Source organism: Falco cherrug, chromosome 9 (assembly GCF_023634085.1).
Source record: "Falco cherrug isolate bFalChe1 chromosome 9, bFalChe1.pri, whole genome shotgun sequence".
NCBI classification, from domain to species: Eukaryota; Metazoa; Chordata; class Aves; order Falconiformes; family Falconidae; genus Falco; species Falco cherrug.
Genome location: NC_073705.1, coordinates 40,898,619 through 40,908,033, shown reverse-complemented (window position 1 = coordinate 40,908,033; position 9,415 = coordinate 40,898,619). Strand labels below are relative to the sequence as shown.

The 9,415-nt window shown below is 39.1% G+C and overlaps 1 long non-coding RNA gene across 1 annotated transcript; it reads right to left on the bottom strand.

Annotated features, from left to right (window-relative positions):
- Positions 1–1,213: 1,213 nt before the first annotated feature.
- Positions 1,214–8,286, bottom strand: LOC129736811 (uncharacterized). The gene is made up of 3 exons (XR_008733892.1): positions 8,216–8,286; positions 7,111–7,197; positions 1,214–3,749 (listed from the first exon to the last, which is right to left on the bottom strand). It is a non-coding gene; the product is annotated as an uncharacterized LOC129736811 (long non-coding RNA).
- Between the last annotated feature and the right edge of the window lie 1,129 nt (positions 8,287–9,415).

Here is a 9,415-nt window from a genome sequence, read left to right as displayed (position 1 = left end):
GCAAGCAGCAGAATATTCTCTTTATAGGGAAAAAAAGGCTTCTTTCTTTTGCAAGTTCCTGTGTCAGTAGCCATTTTATGGGGCTGCCAATCATGGCAAATCAACTGAAAAGCCAGATCATTTTCTAAAGCATCTACCTTCCTAGAAAACGATTTTAAAGTTGACTGTGTACAATCCAGCTGCTGCTTTTAATCTTTTCCTGACAACAGTAGTTGTTTTATTACTTTGACAGTCATTTTTAGGCCATGAATAGTACCACAGTCCTTGTAAGACAGGAAAACTCTTTTGATCTACAATTTCATAAGGTTTAGCAATGGACAAAGGATTTTTCTGGTGTACTTGATCACACACTTGCTGGAGTTTAGGCTTATAGCCAATAAAAAGGCACTGAGCCACCCATTTGGAGAAACACAAAAATTCTTTTTAATTAATAAGGGCTGCCAGAAAAAAAATAATTTATTATAAAAATACTGCCTATTAATAGAAAATTAAGAACAAGGTTACTCCTGAAATAACTTTGATACATCGCCAAAATCACTTTTAACTTTCACACTGTTTCAGTATAGTATATCTCGAGGATGGAAAGTATGGGTGCAAGATAGGCATTGTATATAAGCACAAAAAAGGAAGGCATTTCAAGATGTCTGTAGTATCTAAGAGAAACTGGGAGAAGACTCAGGAAGACACAGAGCATTCCAGCATAATGGCTTGTTCTACTTGCTCTACAAGTAAGAATTGTATGTTTTGTGCAGTCTGAAATACTGTAAAAACTCTAAAATAAAATATATTTCCAAGCAAGAATAAAGTCATTCATCAACCATTTTCAGTGAAAAAGTAATTGAAAAATCCCAAATCTGTAATTTTTATTAGTACAGGCTGCAGTACTTTGAGCACTTACACATATGTTTAACTTCACACACATGTGCATCCCATTTTCTTGTCCTATTCACACTGGAACCCGTTCTGTTTTTCCTTATGTATAAGGAATTAAACCAGAAGGCTTTTGTGATATTAAACTGTAAGGAAAATGTTTCTAGGGCAGCTTTAGTGGCTAGTTAGCTGAGTACATATCTACCTATGGGGAATATTTAGATAAGATGCAGAATTGAAGTCTGACTCCTTTAAGTTCTTTCTAAAATGCAGCAGAGACCCATCCCCCCATCCCACTCTCTCTCCTCCCCCCCCCCCACCCCCCCAACTGATGAAGCCTGCATTGAGTTTCCTTTGGAAACTGTAAGTCCATTGGCACTGCCAATTTCCAAAAACACATTCCTTTGTAAAAATCCACACCAAGTTTAAGATTTAAACAAAGTAAAAAGAAACAGTTACCTTTTTTGCTGGGTGTAGTTAGAAATCTGTTGTCTTGATACTTAAATGAGATTGGTCAGAAAGAAATTAAAGGAGGATTAAAGGAAGGAGTTTCTGCCCCACTTCCTGCACTGTTCAATTGTTCATATATCTGTAATATTTCTTAAGTTTATTTCAGAAGACAGAACCATCAGATTTCATACCTTTTGCCAGACAGGTTTTGTTTATAATCTCTTGAAATTTCCACTGAATTCCCCAAAATCACATTTTCTGGCAAAATACCAGCCTGACTCCTACAGTCTAACATTCCTAACTCAAAAACTTTGCCTCAGTATTTTCAGATAAACCACTGCCATTTGGTTCCATTACATACTCTTGACAAAATATGGAGATGTCTCTGTGCAATTATTAAAAAAACCCCAGAAGTCCTTCACAAACAGTCAAAACTGACCCCAGTATCACTGACCGTGAGGAATCAGCTGTCAGTGCAAGCAGAGATCTTCACCTCGGTTTCTCCAGTTTTCCAGATCTCTAAATGAAAGACTCTTGAAAGGCTCATCTTTGCCCTAAACACTTAAAGTCATATTCTCAGCCCCACTGTTTTGGAATAATGCACATCTCTGAGCTCTGCATGTGCAAGATTTTTCTTTCTCTTCTTTCCTCCAGATTAGGAAGACTCAGAGGAAAGGATTTGGCCTCTGTTATTTGCTAATTATGTTCAGAAGTTCCTACAGAACATCAGCCTCTTCCGTCAGACCATGCCTGGACTTATGATCTGCCTGGCATTTGCCCACTCAGCCCTGTTAAATGAGTTATTCCATACCCTTATCAACTCTTGGACTTTCCCTTTGAAACTTCAGTCCACTAAAGACAGAAAGATGGACTTACCGCAAGAAACATGGCCCCATGTTTCTAAATCCTTCCTGCTACATCTTGCAAATTGCTTAAGACAATACATTGTGCAATAAAAATTAATGAAAATTTGAAAGGACAAGGAGAGCTCTGCTCTGATAATCCATGCAAACTTCAGTTCATGTGGACATCCTCTTCTCCAAGTACTGTAAATAACTAAAGAGATTTGGCTCCAAACCCTTCTGAACCCAAGAGCAATCACCCCCCATAAAGTAAGATGCAGCCATGGACTGTTACCAGCACAGCAATACCTGGGAATTCCTGCTAGCTCAGAGTGCCACCATGCAGCTAACAAGCAGATCATTGCATGTACAAGGCAGCAGCTCTACAAGGCCTGCAGGAACTTTTTGTGAATGAGACTGGTTAAGATTCAGGGGGCAGAGAGTACCCCACCAGGACCATTCTGTTATCTATAGTCATGTTGATTTAACTGATGGTTTACGTCTGCAAAAGCATCATCTCAAGTTATTAATTAGAAGGCTAGCTTCATGCTTTCTGATTTCCAACACTGACTTTCAGGATATTTCATCTAATAAATCTGAAGTAGGTATGAATAAACAAACATGGCATTATAGTAAGCTCGTTAATTATGCACCAAGCTACACAGTGTTACAAATAACTGGAAGCTCATGGAAGATGAGCCTGCAAAAGAGGAAGATTGTTACCTACATGATCAGAAACCTCATTTCAGTTTTAGCTTAACTGTTTTAGATGTTTTGGCTAAAAAAATAATAATAATTTACAAGCTGTGATTGACTGATTTAGCATATGGTATCTCTATATGATATTTCAACATTCTACACACTGTGCCTATGAACAATCAGACTAAAGTCTTTCTAGTGCGGTGTTCTGTCTCTGTTAATTTGTAAAATACAGCTATTGCTCCATCATTCTGCGTGGGACCAGAGAAATAACAGTGAGCTTTTCACCTTGGAAGACAAAGAAAGAAACAAAAAAGGAAAGTTTCCTTCTCAACAGGGAAAAAAGGGCAAAATCTCTTGGCATCAACACACCAACTCAGATCACCTCTTGCAGAAGGAGACAAATGTTGTCTTCTGAATTATAGTCCCAGTTGAAGCTTTTGAGCATAGTAGAGCAAATCATAAACATGAGGCTTTCATTAGCAGATAAAGATCTCCCAGGGACAGAATGGTGACTGGGAAATCATTTGGTTCCTGGACACTCAGCATTTCAGCCATGAGCCCCAAGACAAAGGGAAGGGAGAGGCCAAAAGATCTGGCACTAAGCTATGCTTATAAGGGCCCTCCTGTAAAACCTCTTCCAGGCACTTGCAGGACAGTATCCGCTTTCATTCAGGCTTAGCACTGTTACAGCTCCTTACCTTCTTCCTTGATGTGACAGTGTCTTCTGCAACAAGCATATTCCCACCCCTCCTTCTGGAGAGGAAGGTTGCTTGTTTTCTCCTGGCTTCATTTATCCTGTCTGAAGTATCAGCCAACAGTCAGCACTGTTGTACCAAGGGGTCTGTTGCAAAATGCAGGTCAGCGTTCTCTCAGTTTCATAGTCATCTAAGAAAGAAATTATGCTGATGTAAAAAAAGAGTTTAAACAACGAAAGGACTCCCATAGCCAATAACACCCTTGCACCTCATTCCTCTGTCATTCTCCTAGCAATCAGTCCTGGTCAGATTATTGCAGCATCATTCCAACAGCTGGCATAAGCACTATCAGTTCCTGTTCCTCCCAATTCCCACCTTCTCCCTCAGATCAGAAGCTGCTTTGTCTTACTGGAGACAAGGAAGCATCCTCCCCTGATAAGAGATGCTCTATACATAGGAAAAGGATGAACAATCAAAAATATGTCTGTATCGTTTGTATAGGTGTTATATATATATATATGTATATATACCAAAAAAATGATTAAATATAATTTGTATGGATCTACCTGTTACCCAAAATTTCTTAAATGTAACTACAAGGGAATTTTTTTTGCAGTTTGGGGTAGGTGGTTTCTCACAGAAACAGGTGGCTGCATTTCAGCTACAAATGTTTCTTTTGAACATGTAACACTGTAACAGTATTAAAATATCTGTGTAAACCTTTTAAGGGTGATGTTCTTTAGCCTTGTGTTAGTGTATTAGTGTTGCTAAACCAAATAGACTAAAGTATCACCTCTGTTATACCCCATCAATTTCCTATGAACAGTTCTATAAACAGAGAAAACGTCTGTATCTCTGATAAACTGAGTATTGATACAAAACCAAACAAAACCAAGTGTTCAGAAAATTTTCAACAAATGAGGTAATATTGTGATCCATATTAAGACCTCTTAGAAAGGAGAACATTTATTGCTAACAAGCTTCCAAAGCAAGCTGGATATGCAGGGCTGCTGGACCTTTTTTTTCCCCATCAATAGATTGTGGAGGAAATTGCAGAATTGATAGAATCTTGCCCCTTAACACTTCTTACTGTGAGATTTCCTCACAGTCTATTTAAATTTAATTTCATAAATATCCCTTGAAAGTAGAGGTTTTTTTAAAAAACCAAGATGACCTGGGGCCTCTGTACTGAAAGGTGAAGTGGTCTATATTTAGTCACCTTTGCAGAGAACACCTCAACAAATGCTCTATGTGGCCATTAGTGACAGAGGGCCATGTGTCTGCCAAAGCAACCTACATTTTTTACACTAATAGTACAAGTCAGAATAAATATTATCTCCACTCATGTGACAGACCTTTGATAAAGCAGAATTGGCCTGGTTGATTAGGAGTACATGTCAAACACAGATAATGGGGGAATCCCGTTCAACAGCAGCACACCACCTCGGCAACCATAATGAGACCAATTTAACGAGCCTTCTGTTTTACAAGAGATATTAATTGCAGTCCTGTCACATAAGGTACAATTCAAGATAAAATACATTAAAAGGAGGAAAATTGGATTTCATTTCATTTTTGTCACAATTATAAATTTTCTTCAGGATCACGAATCCCCCCACTGCTGATCTAAATACTCTGGGTGGCTGACATGCTGCTGTAGAACAATGTGCATTGTTATGAAGGCTGTTGACCACTAGAAGAATGCCAGGCTTTTCATTGCATCTTTTTGCCATTATGATTTTTTTTCCACTCTAGGCAATTTTCGTTTGTTTGTTTTGTAAAAACACAAAAAGAAGGCACTATTCCTGTGTATCCATCCACAAAGATGCTCCCTCGTCTCTCACCAGTACAATCATGATCTTATAAACGCTTCTGCAACTGCATTTCTTCAATGAAGCTCACAGTCTTACAGTTAAACATACATCCAAGTCTTGTGCTGGATCAGGATACAAATTATCTTCAAGCACGTAAATCAGAACTCCCGGTTCAGTGTTTCAATAGTTATGTCTTCATCCAATTACCCTTCACAATAGAGTATGTTCTCTGTTTGTGTATTACATAAACTTTGTGTTAAAGTGTGCCAAATACCCCTCAGGCAGGGCTCCTTTGGTTAAGGGAGAGGGTGGACCTGCCAGATGATAGACTGTCCTGGCTGCTGCATGGCATCAAGGATGCTCTCCCACTTACATCCTCACCGGTGAGTCACAGCAGCTGCAGGCTGACCACCTGTATGTGGCTGATGCTGAACAGTGGGTGCTGCCTGCATGTGCGCCATGGCACTAAACAAGCCCCATACACCAAGTTGCACATCTTCTTGTGTTGAAGATTTACCATTAAAATTAATTCTAACAAATACATTGTTACTTCAGCAGCTGTCAGGTGCTTCTGAACCAGATCTTGGCTGTTTTTTAACGAGTACACTTGAAATGAAACACCATGGCTGCAAAGCTCTGACTACAATATATTCAGCCCTAAATATTCCCAAATTATATCAAAAGAGATAAACTCAGGTAATTTTAGTCCTTATTCCTAATCAAGCCATCAGGTTAGAAGAGTTCAGTTTGCTTAAAGATACTGCAACAGCAGCTTCACAGACAGCCTTGTTGCTAAAGAGCTGAACCTTAAACTGAACCTGTTCATAATCCTAAACCTCTTGCAGAGCCAAGAACTCTAAAAACATGATATGTACAGCCTGTGAATGTAACCAGTACCTTAGTCATCAAAAGGCTGATTTTTTTTTCTCATTACTGAGAAGGAAATAGGTGAAAAAAAAGCAAAGATGGGTTATTCGTTCTACAAAATATGTTAATGAAATTCTTTTATTTTTCAGCAAGGAACAAGGACAAATAGACTTTTGGGAATATTTAACATTTACAGGGCTTTACATGCTAGCCTGAGATATTATCTCAACCAGTTTAGGACATCATAACAACAGAGTCTAAAACTGCTTGCTCATGACAGCCCAGGGAAGCCCAGGCTCACCAGCAGAGTGGTTACCTTAAGGGACTCTGGGTGACGTGTCAGGCAGCTTGTAAGAAAATTATCTTTTCATACACTGGTGCCAGCAGTACTGGTGCCAGCAGTAAAGTCCATCATCATTTTCTGTACTAAGCCTGAATATTCAGGAAACACAGCACTGAAATTCAACCAGCCATACGCATACTGCAGAATGCAAAGCATGGTGTCTGTCAGCCAAACGGAACAAAATGTGAAACACACACTTTTTAAAGTCTGGTCTTACTCAGCAAAATATTTGCATGCTTTCAAACACATCTCTGAGTGATAGTGGTTCCTAAATCCTGTCTTCCAGAAGTGACTCAGGGCTACATTTGGCCCAAAGATGCAAATATGAACTAACCCGGATTCTGAGAAGTATCTTGGAGTCCTAATTCATATTTTAAAAGTCCCTGCTAGAGTTTATATTCATTTTAGGAACCTAAATAACTTTACAAATCCTGTCCAAAGAGTTTAATTTGCTTCTGAAAAGAGGTGCTTTAAAAATTATAAATATGTATTTCATAGTAATAGAACCTCATCACATACTCCCATACCTGTTGGACCAGAAAGCAAATCTGACACTGGAAAAAGCAGCTCTTTACTGTTTGTATGAAAATGCTGAGATCATTCCAGGTGACCCTCTGCAGAGATAAAAGACCAACAGAGTTTTTGTAGGCAGTGTTTTCTGATTGTAAGAAAAAAATCCAAAATACACTGATGTGAGATCATTTGCTGGTAAAATTGTTGAATAGTCATGTCATGATTTTGGTTTTTTGTTTTTAAGATTTTCATTAATGGAAAATAATGATAAAATAAGACAGTGCAATATATAATTTCATATTCTGCACCCTGACAATATCCTTTGTGAGATTATTCATTTCAGTTTTCTTAAAAGTACTATGTACATATAAGCTACTTAATTAAATACAGGAAGTTATCCTCTAGAAACCCCCTCTTCCACATTCTGAACATGAAAGAGTACACTAGAATATTGATAGCCCAATGCAATATTTTAATATTGGAAAATACATTAGTTTTCAGTAATTACAATGACTCATCAAGAAAGAGAAAAAATAAAATAATGAATATATTAACTAATTTAGATTGTCTTTTGTACTGTCACATCATGAGCAAATAAGAGCCTGACATATGTAAAAGCAGCATTTGCTCTCTCCTGCAGGGAGATCACTTACCCACCGAGCCTGGATGCACCCTTTTCTGTGACCTTTGTGAAAGCTGCCCCCACTCCCCTGCAGTTAACACGTTCTGAAGATCATCCTTTGTCTCAGTTCCTCTGGTCACATTCTGGCAACGGACTCTGCTACACTGGAGTTAATCAAACAAACTGCCCCAAGCTTTAATCTTTTATATGGCAGGCAGTGCAACAGAGAGTGTAATCTCATAAGTCCCATATTTGTACACATTCAGTGGAAGAAATATACATGTGACATATTGCCTTCACTGTGATCAACATGCCAATTGGTATTGTCATCTTGTTCTGTATAGCTGCTTCCTAAACCAAGCACCTATGAGTAAATAATAGCAAGAACAGATCTATCCTCTCACACTGAATTTCAACAACCATGATAAAACCTGGGAGTATCCAGAAAACAAGCCTTATATACAGGAAAACTAAATTTCCAAACCACATACACACACCTGCCAGACAAGCATGTAGACTTCTCAGTATCAGGGTTAAAGTGCCACAGAGTGGTGCTCCCGGACTCTATAGCCTGGACAAGGAATGTACAAAGGTGTCAGATGCACTCTAGCATTTTTGTACAGCTTTTCCAGGATGTCTGAAACACCTCAGCTGAGCACATACCTGACATCCTCTTGACCCTTCAGTTTGCTGTCCCTGCATGGCACCAGCTCTCTGGAACTCCATGAACAGTAAATGCTCCCCGGAGCCCCTGATACAAAGTGGAAGCTGCAACAGATGAAGACATTTAGTTACTGGTTTATACACCCAAGCCTTCTAGCAAACATCCCAAATCCACAGTTCAGGCCAAACCCTTCCTCCCTTCTTGAAGTAAAAGGTTAACGTCCAGGTCAGCAGTGCAGAACAGGTCTGATACCCTGGGGTATGAGATTTCACATGAGTTGGGGAGTGGGTGTGAAAAGTGTTGTTAGCTAGTCTCCTCTCAGCTGCCGTTAGAGGAAGGTGCCTGTTATTCCAGGGGAAATTAGAATACTTTAAGCTCACAAAGTATTTAAAATGCAACTACTTCAAAAAGACTGGCTACAACTGAAGTTTTCAGCAGTGGCTTTCAGAACCCCACCCTCAGCAAAGCAGAAAGAAAAGAAACGGAGGCTCAGCATTTCTCACAAAATAGGGCTGTGTAAAACCCCCAGGCCAAAAATACTCTTCAGAGATCCTTGGAGAGCATAAAAGATCAAAACTTCAACCTCAGCCTTGTGTATCTGAATTGCTAATAGATGCTCAGTACTGTCTCCATTTGCAGCATCACGTAATGAGGATTAGAGGTAATCATGTTTTTAAGGAAAGGGAGTGTTTCACATTGCCAGAAGCATCTTCAGGACTCAGACTCAGAATTATGATATAGCATTTTCCATCTTGCCCTAAACAAAGTTTTCAAATCACCGGTTTATGAACAGCTGCACCAATACTGTGCTGTTCTTATGTGCTAAATAACAATGGGACATTGCAAAACTACAAAGGCTTGTCCTGTCCATTTAACCAGCATGTCACATGGAGACAAAGCATAATGCAGCCCTGTGAAAAGTCCACCCACAAACTTAATTTCCCACTATAGAATGAGGCACTTGAGTTCTCTGTCTTCCTCCTCTCACATGAGTTCACACAACAGAAACTTAAACATTTTGGAGACTGCAAAA